Raw genomic sequence first — 24,640 nt, forward strand, 5'->3', positions numbered from 1 at the left:
TGTTATAATAAAAAAATACTATAGATAATCTTTGATAAACCTTTATTAAAGTGAAAAGGTAAAGGCAGTCATTCAAAGCAATAGTAAAGAAAACTGTCATGGTGCCTTTAAGAACCTCGCAGTTTCCCCTGTTTCCCATTATGCCCCACAGATGACAGTTAAGTCAGTTCATTTTTCCAGCTCCTACTGTTAGGGTTCTGGAGCACGGGGCTCTGCTTTTTTGGCAATTTAGTCTGAAAAATCTTTTCAACACCTTCTGTCAAGAATGTTATTGTAGGAAAATGTCCCTTTTGTCGTGGTTACACCCCACTTTTTGCCCGATGTTGATGCTAACTTGGCTGAGTGTGTGTTGTGATCCTGCAAACCGGTCCTCAGCACCAGTGTTCTTTCCCTAAACTTTACCATTGTTTCCACAATTTTCACACCCCTGGCACACAGTTAAGTTCCATGTAACAGGTACCAGTGGTACCAAGGGCTCTGTGGCCTAAGGGATGCAGCATGTATTGTGCCACCCTAGGGGACCCCTCACCAAACACACAAACACTGTCATTGCAGCTTGTGTGTGCTGGTGAGGAGAAAAAGGTAAAGTCAACATGGCATCCCTCCCAGGGTGCCAGCCAACAAACCACTGCCTATGGCATAGGTGCCACCCCTCTAGCAGGCATTACAGCCTTAACACAGGGTGCCCTATACCACAGATGAGAGAATAGCTGCAATATTCCCCTACATTGTCTAAGTCTTAAACATTGTAAATGCAGTGTGCCCATATTAAGTATCTGGGCTGGGAGTTTGTCATTACGAACTCCACAGCTCCATGATGGCCTCACTGATGACTGGGAAGTTTGGTATCAAACGTCTCCCGTAGGACATTTCGATGTATAGTCATAAGCATTGAATAGTTCCGCCCGCCTGCGGAGACCCCCAAGTACTTTTTCCAATATGTCTTCTTAAGTGTTGATGTTCACCTTACTTCAGGAAGGCTTGCTTAGTCACTTAAGAATGTCATTAAGCAGCCCAAATAATAAGGCTACAGTGGCCAAAGTTCTTGATCTTGCTGATACAAAAGGGAAATAGACCAAGGAGACATGCACTCAAATGCATGAATATTTTGTAAAATAACAGAAAAAACCTTTCACAAACCCTTTTGTAATCTAAGATAAGGATCAACAAGTGTAGGGCAGTGATGCCCATAGGCTGCCAGTATAGAGGAAGTAAAAGGAGGCTGTGACCCTCATTATGAACATGGCCGCAATCACCGCGACCGCCGTGGCGTCGGTGAAGAGAAGACCGCCATGGGTGGTGAACAGCACACTGCCGTATAATGATGCCAAAAAGTCAAACCTCCAAAAATCCTGCAACCTCCAGCCACCGCCAGGGCCTATGATGGCAGAAAGGCTGTACACCTCACCCCGCCACCGCCATTCAGACAAATCCTCTGCCCACCAAGTAATGATGCACAAATCACTGTGGCGGATAGTGGATGTCGAACGACCGTTGGCGGTACGGACTGCCACGGCCAGCAATGGGACCCAACAACAACAAAGGTACACATTGGCAAGTTTAAAACCCACATCCACAACACTATAAAACACTCACATACACACCCCAACAATCCTTAGCAACGCCAGTTGTACAAATGAGACTGACAACACTACACGCATACACTGAACACAACATTACAAAAGTCACACACAGAAATACACCACCAAAACCCATACACTCCCCAAACACCATCACAAGCCACACACACAAACACACAACTCACCAATACACCCATAACACCACACCCACAACACATACCATGGCACCCCCTAAGCCCCCCCGCTTCACAGATAGAGAGCTAAGGACCATGGTGGATGAAATACTCAAGGTCGAGCTACAATTATTCGGTGCACAGGTGCAGCAGACAACCATCTCCAGGAAGATGGAGTCAGGGCAGATGATTGTCAACCAGGTCAACGCAGTGGGAAACAATCCACCCACAAGGGACGACATCCACAAGAGATGGAAAGTCCTGTGCGGGAAGGTGAGGTCAATGGCATCCAAGCACAACATTGCGGTACAGAAGCCTGGTGGAGGACCCCCACCTACACCCCCGACTACACCGACTGGGAGGAGACGGTACTCGCCATCCTGCACCCGGAGGGCCTCACTGGTCTCCCTGGAGGACTGGACTCGGGTAAGTCAACTACAATTACTTCATATCCGCCACACCTGTAATGCATGTACCATCCCCCTCTCCCACTACCACCAGGACCACAGCACCACCCAGGCTACAAAACCCACATCCAGTCACCCTGCATGCCCACAAACCCACTAACAGGCCCCCATCCTTCCCCCTGTGCACAGTCACCTACCCCTGCAAGGATTCACAATGGCACTACAGCACCCACAAGGCACCTTCACCCCCATGCAAAATTAAGGCATAATTCCACGAAAGGACCCTGCATGGCATGACAGGGGAATAAAAGCACAAAATAGGGCAGAGCTGTGCATCCATTTCCGAATTAGTACATGTAACGTACGTGCCCATTCCCCCCCACAGGCACCACCACCCATGCCACCCGGCGGAAAGGCCAAGGAGTGCCAGCGCCCTACACGGAGACAGAGGCCCTACTCAGGTGACTGGAGAGGGATGTATGGAAAGTGAGGAATACCCTGGCCCGTCACACAGTCCTGGACTGTCTCCCTCCAGCAGCCCCACCCAGGATACCACTGTCAGCCCTACCACCTAGCCACCACCATCAGCTCTGGCCAAACGACCCCACACCAGTGTCTCCCGGTCACAGACTGGTGGACCACATGTACAGAGGCCAGAGTCTCCACCCACCAACAGGCAGGATGATAATGGCTCCAGTGCAAGTGGGATTGCCAGACCTGTGCAGGGGACACAGGCACAGGGGGCAAGGGCCAATGGGAGGGCATCAGTGGCCCAGGGGAGAAGCCCGAAGGATGGATGCTGCAGCTCAGGAGGTGTTCTCAGAGGTCCTGGGAGCATACCACCATACCCAGGACAGGATGGGCCAGATCTTGGCCACCCTGGAGCAGAATCAAGGGCTGCAGATAGCACACCACCAAGAGGTCATGGAGCAATGGAAACAACTCCAAGCCACCATGGCCACCATTGCAGGGGTGCTGCAGCACCACTCCCCTAGCCAGCCTGAGACCTCCACCCACCTGCAAGCCCCTACCACTAGCCAGGACACTGTCCTGCCATCTACATTTGCAGCAGCTACTGCACTGTTAGCACTGCCAGAGGACACACTGGAGACCAGCACCCCTAGCCCTGCAGCCCAGCTCCAGTCACTCAAACGTGCCCTCAGACCCAGATATGGCACTGGAACACCTGCCAAAACCAAGGCCCCCACTAAGAAGTGACTCTGCCCTGAACTGCCTTCCATGTGTGCCACTGTGCCACCTTGTTGACCTGCCACTACCAACACACCATCTACCAAGGAACAAATGGACCAATACCCACTGCCAACAGCAGCTGAGCCCATGCACCAGAGTATGGCTATGCACCACAAGCCCACTCATTATCACTGTACAGTGATTTAACAAATTTGTGACACTTAATAAAAACACATCTGCATCAAATCGTACGTCCTCTGTCATTATGAGTTCACAATTGTAAGTGTGTAAGCATTAGCCAGTCAATTTCATAATCATACCTTTATTGCAGGAGGGGATCCCATGCTCTGTAGTGTCTGAAGTAAGTCACAATGTACACAATATTGGGTTCCCTTGCACATGCCACTTCAGTATTCAGTTAACAGTGTCAATGACTACAGACACCACATCACCAATCACATGAGTCAGACTGACACTATCAAGTGAAGACAAGAGCAACAGTGAACAGTACCTCATAGTCACTGAACGTATAGGCGGATCAGCTGGTTCCTGGAGTTGATATCTTCCCCCTCTTCTTCCTCACCATTACTCTCAGCCCCTCTCTGAGGTTGCAGGTCTGGTTGGACAGCACCCTCCTCCTCTAGAAGGAGGATAGCTTTCCTCACAGCCAAGTTGTGCAGCATGCAGCAGGCCACCACTATTCTACACACCTTTTCAGGACCATAGCACAGGGATCCCCCAGAGAGATGGAGGCAACGAAATCTAGCCTTCAGAAGACCTATAGTGCGCTCAATCACCCTCCTAGTACGCCCATGGGGCTCATTACAATACCTCTCTACATCTGTCCTGGGATTCCTTAAGGTGTCAGGAGCCATTGCAAGTTGGGGTAGCCTGAATCACCTGCAAAAGTGGGCGAAAGAGCACTTTAACAAACTGTCATTACTTGCATACAGGCTGGTTGTCAGCTATGTGCTGATCCAGTGTTATACACACTCACCTATGAGCCATACCCTGTTCCCTTGTAGTTGTCCCATCAAGTGTGACACACTGCTGTTTCTCAGGATAAAGGAATCATGGACCGATCCTGGGAACCTGGCATTGACATGTGATATGTACTGGTCATCAGTACACACCAATTGTATGTTCATAGAGTGGAAGTTCTTTTGATTCCTGTACACCTGTTCATTCACTATTGGGGGTATGAGAGCAATGTGGGTTCCATCAATGGCACCTATTACATGGGGGATGTTAGCAAAGGCATAAAATTCAGTCTTCATGGCAGGAAGTTCAGCCCTTTGGGGGAACTGAACATATGTCTGTAGGTGTTGGACGAATGCATCCAGGAATTTGGACAGGATGAGGCTAAGCATTGGCTGTGAGAACCCTGCACCCATGCCCACTGTCACATGAAATGAGCCAGTAGCAAAATAATGGAGTACAGATAGCACTTGCACTTCAGTAGGGATGGCATGCTGATTCCGATTAGCCGGTCTCAGTACAGGACCCAGTAAAGCACATAGGTCATGGATTGTTGAACGATTGAATCTGTTGGTGACAATGATGTGACGTTCCTCCATGGTATCCAAATCAACAAGAGGTCTGTACACAGATGGGGCCCTCCCTCGACACATGAGTCTGTACCTATGGGGGGAGGAAAGAACACATATGAGGGGCACACATACATGTGCAACACATTTTACTGTATTAATGGATGTGCAAAACATAGTTTACACACACAGCCGCTATGTATTACGTACAACGTCAGGCTCATGTGTGCAGAGCCAAGTGTGTTGTAATGACATCCCAGTGTGGACACATTTCCTAAGATGGGTGCATGTGAGGATCAGACACTCATGTATGCAAGCGACTAGGGTCGGAGACTTAAAGGCCCTGAATGGGGCCCCTGGCCAGGATATGTTTACGTGGTCGTAGCAAGATGGTAGCCTCCTGCCATCCAGGTTTGAGGGAATGGAAGCAACATAATTCCGCTGGCGGTAGTCGTCATGGCGGAAGACGGTGTTCACTGCCGTGCACCCAATCATTGGATTACATGGTTGTCAATGGTGATCCTGGGCCCATCATGATCGCCACTGGCAGTGACGGTGCAGATCGCCGCGGAACGTACGCCATGTCGTCATACCCTTGAAACTTCTGATTCCCGTGCAGGGCAGTACTCCACTGAGTGTGCTGCTATGTCCTGATGCTGGTCCCTGAAAATGGCAAGAGTCACAGGGGAACGGGCCCCAGCCTTCAGCACGGAGGAGCTTGAGAAGCTGGTGGACCGGATCCTACCCCTGTATGCCAAGTTGTATGGGCAACCAGAAGAGCAGGTGAGTTTGCAGCTGCCTTCCTTGGATGTGTGTGATGGTGGCGGATGCCTTTATGCATGTGTGTTCAATTTGTAACTGCACAGCCGTATATTGTGTGGCATGTACTGTTTGTGAGTTGGTTACATGACTTTTTAAAATGTCCGTTCCATAGGGGACAACATGTCACCTGTATGAGGAGCACACATACTGACATCTGTTTTACTGCTCTGTGTGTCCCATGCAGGTCAGCGCCCATCAGAAGAGAGGATTGTGGCAAGCCAATGCCAAGGAGGCACAGACCCTGGGGTTCTGCAACCGGTGGAGCACCCACTGCAGGAAGCGGTGGAAGGACCTGAGGCGCTGAGCCAGGAAGACCAGCGAGGCCCAGCTGGGGAAGGCCTCCCAACAAGGAAGGGGTGCCTTTTGGACCCTGACCCCCCCTAATGGCAGCCACAAGAAGTAAGTACCAACACTGTTGTAATAGTACTTTGATGGATGTGTTTGGGTGCTGTGGTGTGTATGCGGTCTAGTGCCAGGCACGCGGGCAGGTCTGTTCCTGCAGTCCTGCCCTCTCATAGACCCGGGGATGGTCTGGGGCAGGTGTGGGTGGTCCCAATAGGCCCATGGGGTTTCACCTTTCTGTTACCTTGGATGCTTTGTGGGCTCATTGACTAGTGGGTGCATTGGCTGGGCATGGTCTCCCATGTGTGTACTCCACACAGTTTCTCAGGTACGTGTTTCCTGTGGGTTATGGTGTGTATTCTGGGGTAGTGGCTACAAGTCAGGGGCACAGTCATGACTATTGTTGTAGGTGCTGCGTGTAGGTGTGTCACCTGGATGGGAGTGTGTGTGAGCCAGGGATGTACATTCATTCAGGTATTTATAGATTTCTCTCATGTTTTGTCTCTCCACCCCTGTGTTCTTGTGTCCTTTGTGTGCATGAGCCTCATCTGGCAAGGGAGCAGTCGCACTGGCTAGTGGGGATGCAGCTGCTCACGGTTCCAAGGAGGCAGAGTCAGCTGTGGCCAAGGGGACCAGAGGGTTGGAGGGCGAGGGGAGTACCACGGGGTGGCAACTATCACTGGCAGTAGTGACTCTGATACCTCCTCTGATGGGAGCTCCATGGTGGTGGCGGACCCTACTGGGCCCACCCATTCTATGTTATCTTCGCCGCCCCCCATGCCATCTCCGCCCTCCTAGTTGCTCCCCTCCCACTTTCCCGTGCCTGCTTACCCAGGAAAGTGGGTGTCTCCTTCGCCCCAGACTGCCTCACGGAGGAGGCTATTGACCTCCAGGAGGACCATCTCTGTAGGGCAGACAACCATTGTGAATGCCATCCAGGGGCTAGCATCCCAGATGCAGCAATGCAATGCATACCTGAAAGGCATTCACTGTGGCATGTCTGGCATACAGAGCTCTTTTTAGGCTCTGGCCTCCTCTTTGACGGCAGCCAGTATCCCTGGTCTTTTCGTCCCACGTCCCACCACCTCTACCCCTTCCAGCACCCCACTCCCTTCACCCATCTCAAGCATGCATCCAGACAGCCATGCACACAACTCAACACACAGGCAGGGCTGTGGCACACAGACAAACACAAGCACCACATTTCCCACCACAAGCATACATACACCCAACATATAAAGGCACACACAACAACATCCACTAACCCCACTGTGTCCACCTCTCCCGCCTCCCTGTCTGTCACCTCAACATGCACACCCACAAGCACTGCACCCTCAGTCACTGCTGCTGCCCCCATTCTTGCAGTCACCATGACATCTGACATCCAGTCATCCACCCCATCCACCACACCTGCAATCACCACAACTACATTGACAGACACATGCAGCACATTCACCAGACCTGCAGACACCCAGACAACATCGAAGTATACTGGCAGCCTGTCTTGTCCCACTGTGTCCACCCCCCCCTCCTCCCAAAACACTCAAACTTTCGCAGTCACCCACACAACACAGATCAACTACACATCAGCACATTTTACAGGCACTGCATCCACGTCTGGCACACCTACACCTGGTACAAGCACTCCCTCAACCTTCACTCCCAGGCCTCCCTCCAAATCCCCCCCACTGCCCCTAAGAAACTTTTCCTCTCCCGTGTTGACCTGTTTGAACCCACTGGCCCACCCCATCTCGTCCCTAAACGTGCCTATCTCCTTGTACAGTCCACTCCTTCCACGTCCAAGTCCGCCCTTCCCATTCCCGTGCCCCTTCCCCAGAGAGGAAGAAGCTCCGTGTTGCCCCAGGTCCCTCTGCCACCCCCTGGTCCAAGCCCACTCCCCCACCTTCCAAGGACAAGCCCAAACCCCCTCCACCTCCCAAACCTAAGTCCAACCCCCCCACTTCCAGACGTAAGTCCCTACCCCTGCCACCCCCTGACCCTGTTCCCTGAGGTGCCTGGCTGCCCCATTGATGTCCCTTTACAGTGGAGTACCCTGTGCACATGTGGGAGTCAAGTCCTGCCTATTTAGGCCCTTCAGGGTATTCTGTATGGACTGGCCAATGGCCTTATTTGGACATTACATTTTTCTAGTTTATTAAACTTTGAGTGCCCAGTGGTGCTGTTGGCACTATATGGTGACATGGTTCATCATTTCATTGTGGGGGTGTGGTGTGCACATGTGTGTACTTTGGTGCATGTCTTTGTTGCCTTGTGAGAGGTAAGTACATCGTATTCTGGTGTGTATGGTGTGGGATGGTGTGAGAGGTTGGGAGTGCATTGCTATGTGTAACTGTGCCCTTTCTTCCCATGTGTACTTGTTGCGGTACTTACTGTCGTTGTCGTCTTCATCAGGGGTTACGGTCGTGGAGGTATATGGCAAGGAGCAGCACTGGCATTATTTCCAACTCTCTCTCTCCATGTCTGCGTCAGCGTATTGTGTGTACCTCCAGTGAGTGTTTCCTTTTATTTAGTTTGTTTCCGCCACGCAATCCCGCCCCGGAACTGACGGCGGTCTTGTGCTTCATTATTTGATGGGCGGGTGGATCCTTTCCGCCGGCCTGTGGGCGGCCTCCTCCGTCCTCGTCGACACTTGGTGGCGGTGTGTGGATGGGCCGCTACTTGTTTCTCATGCGCTTCATTATTTGGCAGTCCGGACCGCCTGCTTGTTGGTGGTAGTTGCCGCCACCACCGGCGGGGTGGCGTTTGCCGCCATGTTCATAATGACCACCTGTGTCTTTAAGAACACCTGGACGGCCAGTATCCCATCATGTCTAGTGAGAGGCAGTTACCTCAGTTCTTTTTGTAGGCAGTATTAGCTGATTTAAAGAGAAACCTGATATATTATTTTGTTTAGTCCATCTGTGAGGGAGGAGGGTTGCTTATGCCTATCATGGAAACACCCCTATGAGAGAACTGGAGATACAGGTAAGAAACTACTCCTTCTCTCATAGGGGATTTCCATGTATAGTTATAAGCATTGAATAGAGTAGCAATCCCATCCCGTTGAAAGCAGTGGAATAGACAAAACAATAATGAGATAGGTAATCAAGCAAAGAGATTTCTGAGAGAAGCCTGTCTTACTGAGCATCTGTCCTTGCATCAGAATCAAGACAGTAGTGCTTAGAGAACATGTGGACAGACCCCTAGGTAGCAGCTCTGCAAATATTTGCTAAGGGGATATTTCTCATTAAGGCAGTTGTGGCTGACTTGCCTCTGGTACACTGTGCTTTTGGTCTGCCAGCAAGGGTTTTATTAGCTAGTTGGTAACAGTACAGAATACCGGAGACAATCCACCTAGAGAGTGATTGTTTGGAGGTGGCAAGACCTGTGCGAACCAGACCATAGTTAACGAACAGTTATTGTGATCTGTGAATAGATTTGGTTTTGTCTAGGTAAAAGTTCAAAACCCTCTTAACGTCCAGAGAGTGAAGTGCTTTGTCACCCGGAGTAGATGGATTTTGAAAGAAAGTTTTAAAAGAAATAGTCTAGTTTACATGAACGTCAGAGATCACCTTGGGTAGGAATTTAGGATGTGTCCTCATAATTACTTTGGAGGAGTGGAATACACTATATGGTTCATGAGCACACAGGGCCTGGAGCTCACTAACCCTGCGTGCTGATGTAATTGCCACGAGGAAAGCAATTTTCCAAATGAGCTGGTGGAGAGATGACTTGTGGATAGGCTCAAACGTTTGCTGCATAAGACGTGAAAGGACTATGTTAAGCTCCCATGGTGGAGAAGGGCACATAATAGGAGGAAATACCTTCTTTAACCCCTCTAGAAGATCTTTGATGACTGGTATTTTAAAGAAAGAGGTTTGTGATGGACTTTTCCTGTATGCAGTGAGAGCTGCCAGGTGTACTTTAATGGAAGGGAATTGCAGACCAAATTTAGCAAGATGCAATAAAAATGGAAGAATAATATCTTCTCTGCAAGGTGTGGGGGTCTATCTTCTTGGAGGAACACCAGTTGCAGAATCTCTTCCATTTACAGGCATATGCAGATCGGGTGGATGGCCGCTTTGCCTCTTTCAGAACCTCTGCACAGTCTTGTGGTAGGTTAAGGAAACCATACTGTACTAGCTCATGAGCCATGCTACCAGATTCAAGGAGGAGAGGTTGGGGTGTCTTATCCGGCCTCCAGATTTCATCAGGAGGTCAGGCCTGCATGGCAGCCTGAGATGTGGACAGAGCAACCGGTGAAGAAGTTCAGGGAACCACCATTGTCTTTGCCACTCTGGTGGGAAGAGAATCATCCTGGCTGTCCACGACAAGAGCTTGAGTAGGACTGCTGGGATCAGGGGAATTGGTGGAAAAGCGTAAAACCTCCTGTTACAGTGTCCCAGGGCACTCCCGCTAGTGGAGACGCCCGCCCCCTGGACCAAGCCCCGTTTTTGATGGCAGGTCCAGCGTGAGAGTTAGGAAAACAAAAAGAAGTGACCACTGCAGCTAAAACCGCTCCGAGGGTGTCCAGAGCTGAAGTGAGCCCCCCCCTTGAAGAATTGTCCATCTTGTTTTGGAGGAGAGGGACCAATAGGGATAGGAATGTGCCCCCTGCCCAAAGTAAGTGGGCACAGGAAGGGTGTAGCCACCCTCATGGACAGTAGCCATTGGCTTCTGCCCTCTGACCCCAGTATCGCCCCTGAAATCTAGTACGTAGGGGCACCGCTGAACCTTGCTCACCAGAGTCCTGTCAACCTCAAGAAAGACCTCCAACCCCCAGCACTGAAGACTCTAGACGACAATTGACTTTGCCCCAGCTGCACTGGCCTGTCTGCAGCTTCAAGACTCCTGCTACCAAAAGACGACGCATCCTGCAGGACCAGCGACCTCTTCAAACCCCCAGAGGAGTGCCTGCCCAGCAGAGGACCAAGAACACCCAAGGACAGTGGCCCTGTCCAGAAGAAACTCTCCAGAACTGCCCCAGATCTGTGAGCCCAGTCCACTCTGCATCCAACACCCACAGCCTGAGTCCAAATGGCCCACCAGTCCAGAGAAGATCCCCAGGCAATTCCAACCTAGAGTCCACCCTGGGTTGACCCCACCTGGCCAACACAATGACGCCTGCAGCCTAAATCCAGAGGACCGCAACAGGATCCGACGAACATTCGCAATGCCCAAAGGTACCCCTGCACCTGCAGCCCCCTACCCTTAGGCAATCCGACTGACAGTCCAGCAACATCCAGCGGGCGCCTCTGCTACTTGTCCATCCTTTGGTTAGCTGGAGCTGACCCCCGGACCCATCCTGTAGCATCTCTGTGACCCCCCCAGGATTCCCCCATAGAAACGCATTGGGCGCCCACCGCTGTGTTTGCACCCTGCACTCAGCCGCCCCTGTGCCAATTGAGGGTGCATGGACACGCAGTGTCAACTGTTTTGCGCGCTGGAGTTTCCAAGGCAGCACTCACTCGGAGACGCTTTTTGTCTCAAATGTAATTCTAGCCTTCTTTCCCCCTATACCACTTCTGCTCAGAGTTCTCAAGAAGATCAGGAACGACCGGGCCCAAATCATCTTGGTGGCTCTAGACTGGGCACGGAGAGTATGGTATCTAGAGCTATTGAGCATGACCACCAATCTTCCACTCAGACTGCCTTTTTGGGAGGATTTTCTGTCGCAGCAGCAGGGGACAGTTCTCCACCCGAATCTGTCCACTCTGCCTTCATGCATGGAGATTGAGCGGCAGTAGTTGACAGCTTTTGACCTTACACCCAAACTCAGTGATGTTATCTTGGCAGCCAGGTTTCCCTCCACCAAAACAGTATGCCTGCCGTTGGCATACATTTGTGGCATGGTGTACCAACAAATCTGTTGATCCCCTCTCTGCTCCTCTTTCTGAGGTTCTTTTGTTCATTCTAACTTTAGCCCAGCAGGGCTCTGCTTTGGGCACCCACAAAGGCTATTTATCGGCTGTTTCAGCCTTTCTTAGGTTGCCTGATCAGCCTTCACTCTTTAAGTCTACTATTGTTAGTTGATTTCTTAAGGGTCTCACCCATTTGTTTCCTCCCACTCCGTTTATCATGCCTCAGTGGGACCTCAGTCTTACTTAATGTGTACTCCCTTTGAGCCGATGCACAATTGTCCCTTACGGCTCCTTACTTTCAAAACTGTTTTTCTTGTTGCCATCACTTCTGCTCGCAGATTGAGTGAGCTTCAGGCTCTTCTAAGCCTCTATTTCTGTCTGTACACCCTGACAAAGTGGTGTTAAGCACTAAGGCTTCCTTCCTTCCCAAAGTGGTTACACTTTTTCATGTAGGCCAGTCCATCACTTTGCCTACTTTTTACGCACCTCCACATCCTTCTCATGAGGTGCAGAGATCCACTGCCTGGATCCAAAAAGAGTGTTAGCGTTCTATCTCAGTCGTACTAAAGATTTCTGGGTAGATGAACAACTTTTTTTGTATATGTAGGTGCAAAGAAAGGGAAGGTGCTGCAAAAACGTACCATCTCTCGATGGGTACTTGTTTGCATCACGATGTGGTACGCTTTGGCTAAGAAGTAACCCCCTGAGGGTTTGCGCGCTCATTCCACCAGAGCAGCTGCTGCTTCCACTTTGTTAGCACGTGGAGTTCCGGTCCTGGTTATCTGCGAGGCAGATATGTTGGCATCCTTGCACACGTTTACTAAACATTACTGCCTGGACAGTCAGGTCTGTCGGGATGGGTACTTTGGTCATTCGGTCCTGCAGGATTTTCTAGTATGATCTTGGTTCGCAGCCCACCTCCGAGGATAGTGTTGCTTGGGTATCTATTCTAGGGTAAGGAATCTGCAACTAGGGGCCAGATGTAACAAAGTCTGAGTTTGCGACTCGCAAATTGCGAGTCGCAAACTCGGATGCAGGATGGTGTCCCTGACACTATCTGTGAATCGCAAGGGGGTCGGAAAGACCCACCTCATTAATATTAATGAGGTGGGTCGCAATTTGCGACCCCCTTCTGATTCGCAGCACTCACAGGGATGGTGACCTGCTGGAGACAGCAGATCACCATGTCTGTGACTGCTTTTCAATAAAGCAGTTTTTTTTTGCATTGCAGCCCGTTTTCCTTAAAGGAAAACGAGTTGCAACACAAACGAAAAAATTAAATGTTTGCGTTTCATTTTTTCATAGCCATTCACAAAGGGGAAGGGGTCCCATGGGGACCCCTTCCCTTTTGCGAATGGGTTAGCACCCATTTGAAATGGGTGCTAACTGCGAATTGCTTTGCGACCGCGTTCGCGGTCACAAAACAATTCTACATCGCGATGCGAATCGCAAATAGGAAGAGGAACACCCCTTCCTATTTGCGAGTCGCATTCCCAATTTGCGAGTCGGTAACCAGGTTACCGATTCGCAAAATGGGAATGAGCATTGCGATGTGCTTTTTGCATGGCGTAAACAGCAAATTTTGCTGTTTACGCCATGCAAAAAGCTTTGTACATCTGGCCCTAGAAGTCTCTATCAGTTGTACAAGTTACTTACTTTCAGTAAAGATATATGTGGTAGAGACATATTCTAGTTGCAGATTCCTTACCGACCCACCCATCCTTCATGCTTGCGAACTGATTTCTAGGGACAGGGCTTCCCCATTCGAGGACTTAGCTCTGGCACACCAATTTCAGTGTTCTCCACGGCTCTGCGCTTTGGGTGTGGAAAGTCGTGAAAATAAACTGACATCACTGCGCTGAGGCAACATCTCTGTACTACTCCTGATATCAGTCATCATCACACGTTATTCGGTCTTATTTAACCATCAAAGCAGATAAAAAAAAAAAATCACAACGAATAAAATAGTGTATACATAATAAATACAAAGATAAAATTAGGTAAACATACAAATAAAAAATAATTAAGAACCATATGTACATGTAATCCTTAACGTACTACCACAGGAAACTGTCTTACGCCTTAGTGATTAGGAGAACTATCTCTCATCAGCATCCTATTTGCAACTTGGGATATCTCATTTAGTTTTTATTACCATCAGCCGCAGATTGGTCGCAGTAATCATAAAACTTGTATATAAAAATAGGTAGATAAGTACATTAGGAACTATGTTCAACTGAGGCCAAATCATTTTGGCTTTTTAAAACCTGAGTACGTATATGCCGTGCGGCCGCAAGGAACTTGCTGACTGCACAGATTGAAAGAGTAGAAGTGTCTCATCAGCAACCTTAGTGCAACTTTACAATGTCTCAAGCCCATATTCTTAAAAGCTGGGCGAATCCACTTCCGCCGAGCGATCCCATAAGCAGGACAGATGAACATAAAATGTAATGTAGTTTCTGCAGTACAATTACAACTAGGGCATAGATTTGTTGTTAGAGCAGGTCACCAGATGCTAGAAAAGGACTTCAATGGTAAGCACCCATACCTGAAACTGGCATACAAGCTTTTACTTAATAGATCAGGAATTAGATCCAGGAAGGGTTCAAAATAAAGATACCACTTGAAATCAAGGAATTGTGATGTCAGTCGACCACGTGACGTACATAGCAGATAATTATTCCTGACATAAGTCTAATAAACTGATTTCAGATGTTGCTTCTGGGCCCTCCTTAGATTATGGTGTTGTCTCAAAAAATCTTCAAGTCCCAGAATGTGGAACCAACTCGAAACATGCTTAAGCCAGGAAATAGAAAGTGCATTGGGTTTATCTAAGATGTCTTGTAGGGATTCCTTGTATACAGCTAGTTCAGGGGTAGTCCAAATACGTACCCAAAGAAGTTAGGGTTTTAAGGTTATTACATTGGAAATACGGGAAAACCCAAGGTCCAGAAACACTGGAATCAGTGGGGTACTATGAGAGCATGCAAGGGGAGATCTTATAAAGTTGTTTTCCCCCACAGGTGATTTGCTAACTTTAGAGAATCCTCAAACTTCAGCACCGTAGGACGCCGCGCCCTGAGCTTTTGCTAGAAAACTTTTGATGGCTGGAGAGACAGCTTTCGTGGAAGTAGATTTGTAGAAACGCAGGATAGCCCCAGATCTGTGCTGTAAAAGTGCTATCAATCTGGGCCTCCCATTGCATATTGTTTCCAATTCTAACCCCAGATAATCAACAGAACATACCTTACTTAAGGGTACCTCGTTGAGTAAGATAGTACATCTTCTGGTAGGGCCTCTACTAAAAATCATAAATTTGGTTTTGCTGGGGTTAAGCTCCAATCCATAATCTACACAAAAAGCACTGAACCTATCCACTAGGACCTGAAGACCCATGGGATCGGAATTTTTTGGTCATTCAAGGAAGGAGCGTCATTTTGACATTCAGATACAACTTGCACCACCTTGTTAATAAACAAAGAAAAAAAGAGTAGGAGCGAGGACGCAACCCTGGCGTACCCCCGCCTGATGTCTATTCTATCGGTGAGTTCACCCTGATTACCCTATCTCACTCGTGCGTAGGTATTCTCATGTAACCTCTGAATTAGATTCACTAAATTCTCCGGGGCACCGATTTTATTCAGAACTTCCCAAAGTTTCCCTCTGGGGACCAAGTCAAAGGCAGATCTTAAATCCACAAAAGCAACATTTTGTTTTCCTAGAGTGACATATTTCCAAAATAACAAGGAAAGCCTAAAGACCTGATCCATAGTACTAATTTTTGGGCGAAAACCAGCCTGGGGGGGAGATAAAACCTGATTGTCTTGGACCCATTCCATGAGCCTGTCTAAAACTTGCTTAGGAAAGATTTTTTGCTAATTATCAGTAAGGCTGATTGGTCTATAATTGACAGGTGAGCCCACATCACCTTTTTTGTATATAGGAATTATTTCCGCCACATACCACGTATCCGGGATAGGGCCACCTGCTGCTATGGCATTTGATAATGTATTTATATACCATGCCCAAATGATAGGTTCAGATTTGAACAAGTCCCCCGGTATCTTATCGGGACTGGGAGCCTTGGCTGGTCTCAAGGAATTAATAGCAGCCGTGGTTTCAGCTATTGTAAAGACAGTATCCACCACGGAGCCATCGGCAGAAATTCTCCAATCATCGCCCCCATAACACATAGAGTCCTGTTGTGCAGGTAAGACGTAAATCTCGGAAAAGTCAGCCACCCATCTTTCAGGCTGGATATGCATGCTAATAGTATCGTTACCCCCTCTATATCTACAGGCAACAGCCACCAGAAGGACCCATTATCTTGGTTCTTAATTGCATCCAACATCCTCTGCCAAATATCGTGTTCCCATTTTTTCTTTGCCAGTTCCAAAGCCTTGTTATACCTGAATCTGGCATTTCTGATCTCCCCCGACATTGCAGTTTAAGGGCTGATTTTAGATTGGACTTCGCATAAATGCAATCCTTGTTAAACCATTCCCTAGATAGAGTATTATCAGGGGAATGCCTAAAAATGGTTTCCTTATAAAAAAAAAAATGCCTTGTAAGGTACTTGCCATTTCTGCATGGATGCTCAGGATTGGAATATTACTAACCTCTTTCTCATCAAAACTAGAAAAAAGTTTTAGAAAGGATAAATATATTTCCTTAATCAGGTATGGATTTGACAATACTTTTGGCCAGCTAACACGAGTTAGTCTATGATTCATGAGAGGGTTCAGAACATCAGTAATCTCAGAATTCTGAACTCTGTTAAATGCGTGGCTGGTTAAAGTAAGGCGCAAAGGGTTATGATCGCTATCATGGCAAGGTTCTACCTTCATATCCAGAGTGCTTGTCCAAAGCCTAATATCCACCAGGAAATAATCAATGGTACTAGATGAGGACCCAAGCTTAAAGGTGGGGGCACAATTTAAATCAGATCTGGTACGGCCATTGCATCCTCTTAATCCAAATCTGAGGCAGAGGGAAGCCATCTGCGAGGCAGCACAAGAACCAATACAGTGGGGATCCTCCTTCAGTTGAGGAATACCCCAAAATTCGTCCAACTCAGTTGTCAGATTACTAATAAGATTATTGGTTTCAAGGGTACAGTTCATGTCTCCCGCAACCACAAGGTAACCTGATGGATGCAGGAGCTCCATATATTCGGCTAGCTGGACAAGTACTCTGGACTCAATGCCTCGCAAAACGGACCTTGCTTACACATTAATGAAGATCACTATAAAGCCAGGTTGGAATGTAAGTTGAACACCCAGTAAGTTGTGCAAATTAAGATGTAATACTGAATGATTACATTCCAATTTTTTGTTCAACAGGATCATGAGACCACCTTTCGATCTACCAAAATCCCCAGATGCAGGTTGGGCCGCAGAGAAATGTTATGAACCTGTCTAAATAGACCACCTCCTCAGCCCAGGTTTCCTGGAATAGGCATATATCTTGTTTGTTGATGAAACTAACCCATTTCGGATCTCCCAGCTTTTTCCCAATTCCTGCCACATTCCATGACATGATAGTGAGTTCTGGGCACACTGTCTTAGTCCTTGACCTCGAAAGTAAAACTTCCTCTAAATTGCTGGTCCATTCTTCTTTACTAACCCCAGTACTCCTGATATCATCACAGCGATTACGACACCTGCGGAGTCGACCAACGGCACCTACCGATGCACAAGGGTATAGCTCAAAGAAAAAATCTCTGGATCCAGTCTGGCACCTGGCGGAAAATTCTAAGGCAAGGAATCTGCAACTAGAATACGTCTAAGGTAAGTAAGGTGTGCGTCAGCACTTACAGGCATTGGAGCTTACCAAAGTGGCTGTGGTTGAGTGATGGATTCTATTTGGAGTGGAACTCAGGAGTCCTCTAGGCCTTCCCACCATAACCGCTCTTGCCCTGAGTTCTGAAAAAGATCTGGACTGATCGTGCCAAAGTCATCCTAGTGGCTCTGGACTTACCATGGAGAGATGTTATTCTGAGCTCCTGGGCATGAGCACCTGTCTGATCAGGCTGCCCCTTTACGAGGATCTCCTGTTGCAGCAGTATGGCGGAGTCCTGCACCTGAACCTGCGCACCCTCCACCTCCATGCTTGAAGATTGAGTTGCAGGAGTTGAGTGCTTTGACCTCCTTCCAGAGGTTAGATTGAGTGACAGGAGATGAGAGCTTTTGACCTTCTTCCAGAGGTTAGATGGAGTGGCAGGAATTGAGAGCTTTTGACCTCCTTCCAAAGGTTGTAGATGTTATTTTGGTAACCAGACATTCCTTGAGAAAATCAGTAAATGCCTGCTGTTAGAACAAATTTGTTGCCTGGTGCATTACCAAGCAGATTGGCCACTTCATGCTAAACTCTTTGTTGTCTGCATTGTCCTTAGCCCAGCAAGACTTTGCTTTGAGCAACATACAAGGATACACTGTGATGTATTTTCCTACGGGTTTACAGTATGTGTTTCCTCCCTTCTACTTTTAGAATGCCCAAGTGGGACTTGAAGTTTTGACTTTTCAAATATGTTCTGCCTTTAAACCTTTACACAGCTGTCCTCTTAGGTTGCTTACAATCAAAACAGCCTTTCTGGTTGCCATGACATCTGCACGGAAGGTGAGCGAACTACATGTCCTCCCTGTTTACCCTCCTTACACCAATTTCAACCCAGACAAGCTGGTTCTTACAACGCATTTCACATAGGGCAAACCATTACCCTCCTGACGTGCTATGCTCCCCCTCACCCTTGTATGGAGGAGTAGAGATTACATTGCCTGGATCTAAAAAGGGCTCCCAGCTTTTACATCAATTGTGCCAGAGGACACTGGGTGGACGATCAGCTCTTTATTGGCTTCACTGGAGCAAAGAATGGCAAAGCAGTGCAGAAAAGGACTGTCTCTTTCCGGATTGTGCTGTCCATCAACGTCTGCTACACCTTGGCTAAAAAGACGACTCTGGACGCCTTACAGGCTCATTCCACCAGATCCGAGGCTTCTACCACTGTGTTGGCTCATAAGTACCTGACCTGGACATCTGGGTGTTGGGTGTTACTCAATATGTTCACAAAGCACTACTTTATAGACCCCAGGTTGATACAGAAGGGTACTTTGCCTGCTCAGTCCTCTGGAACTTTATGGTATGAGACAGTTCACAGACTCATCTAATGGGAAGTACTGATTTGGTATCTATTCAACAGGTGAGGATTCTGCAGTTCAGAATGCTCTATCAGAAGAACAAGTTTATTATTTTTGGACTCTATTTAACTGCAGATTCCTCACTGACCCTCCCAATCTCTCGGTTCTGGGAAGTGGTCTCTTTTCCCCCTAAAAAGGTCCAAATTAGTTTCTGCGCATTGGTCATGACCATTCTGATCAAGGCTTTGCATCGGCGGGCCCGACAGATCACAGATCAGCTGACATCGGTGTGCTTGGATGCCACCTATTTAGAGTCACACATGTCACGTTTAACGTGGAGCCTCATCGATGCAGCTCTATCGGTGCCACCTGCCTGTTTGCAAAGGTACAGTTTTGAATTTTCTGGATCCAGTCTGACACCTTTGGGGAATATTCAGAAGGTGAGAAGTATGTAGTTAGAAATATTCTCTACTAGAAAGACTGTTATCGAAGGTAGATAACTTGTACTTCAGGACAGCAGCATCTTAAAACATGTTAACATTGGCCCATGGTCTTTGGTGAAGCAGATTTTGGAATCCTTTGAGCATGTGAAGCGCACTGCTGCAGGGCCATGGGTACTCTTCGATGAAATACTGTTGCTGTAACTGTATACCCCATCATGGAAGCTCCTGGTTTATCAGGGTTATGCCGAAAGAAAGAACAATCCAAAAAGGGACAAGAACTGTAGAAGCAAATACGAAAACAGTTCAATGGATGGATAGTTTTATCCTTTGATCAAAAATGAAAGATAACATCAGATGATTCAAGAGTCACTGATTTCTTGAACTGCATATTTGAGTTGACCTTGTACCCGAAGGTCATTCAGAAGGTAAATGGTGCTAAGGATCAGAGACAAAACAGAGAATTGGGAAGTAATAAAATAAGGATGAGTTTTCTAAGTATTAGGTTACTTTAAGCGAAAAGCCACATGACTAATCTGATGAGCAATAAGAAAAGGACCAAAATACTGTGCTCGAAATTTCACTAGTAAACTATGAACTGGAAGAAAGCAAGGAGATAACCAAGCTTTCAGATCAAGAACAAAAGAGAAAGAAACCATTCTTGACTTATCTGCACATTCTTTCTTCCTGGTCTTTGAATGATGAAAAATCATCAGAGGCTAGTTGTCTTTGTTTCTACAAGTGAAACAAACTGCCTTTCTGAGTACAGTTGACTGAGACGGAAGACGGGAGAAGGAAGAGACGGAAAAGAGCCGCGAGAGACTCACTCTCATCACGTCCTTCGCCCATCCAGGAGGTGGAGCTTGCTGCTTGCCGCGCGCTGCCGGAGACTCCGGAGCGGAGCCGGAGACACTGGAGTCACCGTAGCTGAAGCCGGCTCCGGTGAAAGTGAACGTGCTGTAAGGCAATAGGGACCCCGTAAGGGAGGGGCTTCTACGCCACATAGGCCATATCGACCCCCGTATATGCCCCATTTTCACAGGAGCAGCTGCATTTGGAGGCGCATCGCTGCAACGTTGTTGGGGCGACTTCCTTGTTGCATCCACTGCCCTCCCCCGCACCCCTTGCCCCACTGCCTGGCTGGTCCCCTCAGGCAGTGGCTGCTGGTCCCTAGCACCTGGACTCCTGGGCGTGCTTGTGCCTGTTTGTGTAGGGACTCCTGGGTCTGGGGAGGGCTGCGTAAGGGCCTCGCTGGGCCAGCCACTCCACCTGACAGCCCCTCGGTGGAGAGGACTTTGGGCCTGGGCCAACACCGTCCTTTGGACTTTTTAGAACTTCCAGGGTTGCCTACATAGGAGCTACACAGGATACGGTGGCTTCAGGCAAGTATTTGACATCCTGCAAGTTGGCCCATGTGGTAGTGTTGGGGAGCACACAAAACTGCCTCCTTCTGCCCTTCAACCCAAACGGCCCTCCCTTATTCCTTCTTTATTTCAAGTCGGCAAATCTCAATTGGAGCACAGCTATCCTACAAGTGTTCAAAGCGTCCCTTTAAGGATTCAAGGACTTAAGGATTATTCACCTAAGCGCCATTTTTCTTTCTCTGAGCTTCCCCAGATTTGAAGGGAGGGTTTGGTGCCTGTCGCACTATGAGGTCTGGCAAAGTAAGAAAGGAGCACCCAAATTTTCAAAAGCGCAAGAAATGCCACTGTGGTGCCGATGTGGGCAATGCCACTTCGCATTCACCATCGAATTCTGAAAAGTGGCCTTTACCCCCTTCACCAATAGCAATTAAAGCGGCACTTCTTTCACTGGCTGCTGATCCGCCCAGTCCAGCAATTTTGAAGTCTCAAACTTCTGTTGTCCATACGCAGCATCCATGCTTCTCGAAGCTCCGTGAGTCTTCTCTTTTGACTTATTTTAAGAAAAAAAAACAAAGTTGGAACTTTTGGCAAATGGTGGGTAGATTAAAACGGAGTCAGGCTGGAGTGTTCCCACGGAGCCTGCAGTTACCGATCCTCTACCCATTGCTTGTGGTCATCTCACAACAACGGCACAAGTCCACTGTCCAGTTTTTCCCGTCTCCCCCCCAGTTAGTATCTCAGAGTGAAGTAAGCCATTCACCACCTCATGAGGACCAGCCGTTTGCATTTCTGTCAAAACACGAACTTTTACCAATTATTATCTCTAGTGACCATTCTTTAAACGCAGGGGAGCGGGTGCCTTCTTTAGCGGCCTCTCCAGAAGTCCCCCATCGGTTGGCCGGGCAGGATGGGTTGACTGTAGGCTGCTGTGACTCCCCACAGGATCATAGCATCCCTCCGCCACCTAGCCCTCCGGCAGCCCAATGGACCCGGAGTTCAACTGGCAGCATCCATCCAATGTTACCAATAAGGTCTTTTAGCTGGACTGTTCTCAGCCCGCAAACCGAGTTCATTGAAGGCGAGCTCAATTATCAATCGCTTCTTGTCCTTTCTTGTCTTCAATCTGATTCTTTGAGCTGTGCTGACAGGGAATCCAACCCTGTGCCTTCTCCTACGATCATGGCAACTGGTTCGGCCTGGCCTCAGCTTCTACAAACCCTCCAATCCACTGTGCTGGCTTTGAACTATCACTCTGAGAAATTGGATGTCCAAGTTGATCTGCTGAGCATATTGGCCTCTTACGTAGCCAGTATTGATAAAAAAATTGAAAACCTTAACCAGCTAATTACTAGAGCACAGTCAAGCTCCAATTTTGTGCAATCAACATGTTCTTGTTCTCTAATTGTTGAAAGCCTTTCAGCCAAGAGTGTAACTACCATCAACCTTCCTCGGGCAATTGCTACTGGAGTCCTGAGCATGTCATTGTGGCCAACGGAGCTGTCACGACGACTCTTTTTTCCGAACTTGAGTCCACGGTGCCTGCCTCTTCCCATTTTCTTTGCACAATCTGTTTTAGTTCATCCAACGTCCTCAGGAGCTGATCCTGTGGGTCATCCGCCGTTGAGCAAGAGGGAAAAGAAAAAACTCCGCAAACAACGGAACAATAGGCGGAGCCAACCTCGGCAAGGATTTTCAACAAATATTCAACTATTGGTTCATCCTGAGGCGCAGCAGCTCTCGCAGTTGCTGGGTGCCCCTAGGGTGACATCACCATCCAATTCCTTGCCTGTTGGCTCTTCCCTCCAGATTGAGCCTGTTAAGGACCCTTTGGTTGGCACTATTGTGCAGGAAACTGATCTCCTCTTCAAGGACCGTTTGACCTCGGCTGAGAAAGGCAACTGAGGCAGTGTGTCCGTTTCGGTAGCCCCCCCATCGGGATAGTGGAGTGCCTGCTTGCCCTGCCGCCACACTGTTTGTATCCAAAGCCATTCATGGGAACACTGATGGCAATGTATTGGACCATGGTTCTTCCAACTTCCTCAGATTGCCGCATGATAATAGACCTTCGCAATGTAGAGGAACAGCTACAGCCTTCATTCCCCTTGTGTCCCTCCATGATTCCCTATGATCGCTCAACACTTAAACTTGTGTTTACCCCAGAATATCGCTCCAGGGACCCACATGATATATTGAATAGGGGGAACATTTTGAGACTCTTTAATGCCATCCCGGATCTTAACTGCATTGGTTCCAAGGACATTGCGCTCATTGAATTTTTGGACTCTAGGGGGCCCTACCCAAGGGACTCCACCTTGGTTTTGTTAATTTCTGCCACAATAGCTCAATCTATTCTCTCTAAGAGAGATTCATTTTTTTTTTGTGAGGCATCACAATAACTCCCTACCAGGAGTCTGGTTAGCATGTGTTACTACCCGAACCCCAATGTTCAGTGGCTCCCATAGTATTGAAGCCCTTTTCAATCTTGAAAAGTGCCCTAGGTGGCATCTCTACTTTTATTGGCACGTTTCGTACCGGCTCTGGTTCCCAGGGGTCTGCTAATTGGGATTGATTGCCATCTGCCCTCTTGCATGGACATTCCTATTGACCCTCATGGGTGGGTGGTGCTGCTCAAACACTTGGATATCTGTCCTTATGTTCATGGAACATCAATGAGGTTGCGCATAAGTTTGCCTCGGCTGACCTCTTAAAATGTTTGAACAGTTACGATGTAATCACCCTTCAGGAAACCTGCGCTGAGCACAGCTGTCCATTGCCAGGGTATTTAGAAATATGGAAATCAGCCCATACGAGCAAAAATGGCCATACTAAGGGAGGATTGGCCATCTATGTAAGTGTTAAATTAAATGTGAGTATATTGCCACTGGTTTGGATGACAAGGGGATTGTTATAAGGAACAGGATTGCCCAGCAGACCCTTATAGTAATTAATGTTTACATTGCTCCCGGAACAAAGGAAAAAAGGGGCAGAGTTTCTCGACTGATGCAGATTGTGGGCAACTTAGTTGAGAAATACCCATGTGCTAATTACTTTATAACTGGTGATTTTTATACGAACCTGTTTCAGGACACAATGGAGGCTCTTGAGGGTCCCGATTGTGGTAACCACCAGTTAATTCCCGATCAGTTAAGGCCCCAGGGTTGTCTGCATTGCCCGCTGGGAGAGTATTTAGTAACGCACCTTAACAGTATGGGCTTTAAAGTCTTGAATGGTTGTTTACATGATGATGCCCCCCCCAACGGTAGACAAGATCAGACGGCGGATCATGCTCCTATTTCGACTACACCATTTGCAGTATTGAATTAGTTCCTCTCATTGAAAGGTTTTTGATTTTGTCCCGGAGTGAGAGCGATCATTGTCCACAAATTGTACCTATCAAATCCAGATTTCCTGCACATGATGTTATGTGGGCAGTGGGTGGTGCTGTTTGTTTTGAGTAACTAAAGCGCATAAAACGGAATGCTTCTATTGGCGGCATAGTATTGACTGAATGTATTAATTTGCTTTTACTCTGATGGATTGGGCTGTGTGACCCCAATTCAGTTATGGGTTAAACTTTTATGCCTTTTATGGTCAAAGTTCCACCAAGCTACACGTAACTGTGCTCCATCCCTGTCCTTTGCCATCTCTAGGGAAACTAGGAAGATAAAGAAAGCGCGTAATAAGCTTGCAAGGTCAATTAGAAAAAGTCCAGATTCGAAGTGTTTATTCATTAAATACAAACAACTGAGGAAAGATTACAGGAAGGCTGTTTATGAT

The 24,640-nt window shown here is 48.0% G+C and overlaps 1 protein-coding gene across 1 annotated transcript in view; it reads left to right on the plus strand.

Moving 5' to 3' along the window:
- The window catches only part of KIFAP3 (kinesin associated protein 3), a 1,147,560-nt gene that overhangs the window by 462,854 nt on the left and 660,066 nt on the right, over positions 1 to 24,640 (plus strand). The window lies entirely within an intron of this gene.

Source organism: Pleurodeles waltl, chromosome 4_2 (assembly GCF_031143425.1).
Source record: "Pleurodeles waltl isolate 20211129_DDA chromosome 4_2, aPleWal1.hap1.20221129, whole genome shotgun sequence".
Lineage (NCBI taxonomy): Eukaryota > Metazoa > Chordata > Amphibia > Caudata > Salamandridae > Pleurodeles > Pleurodeles waltl.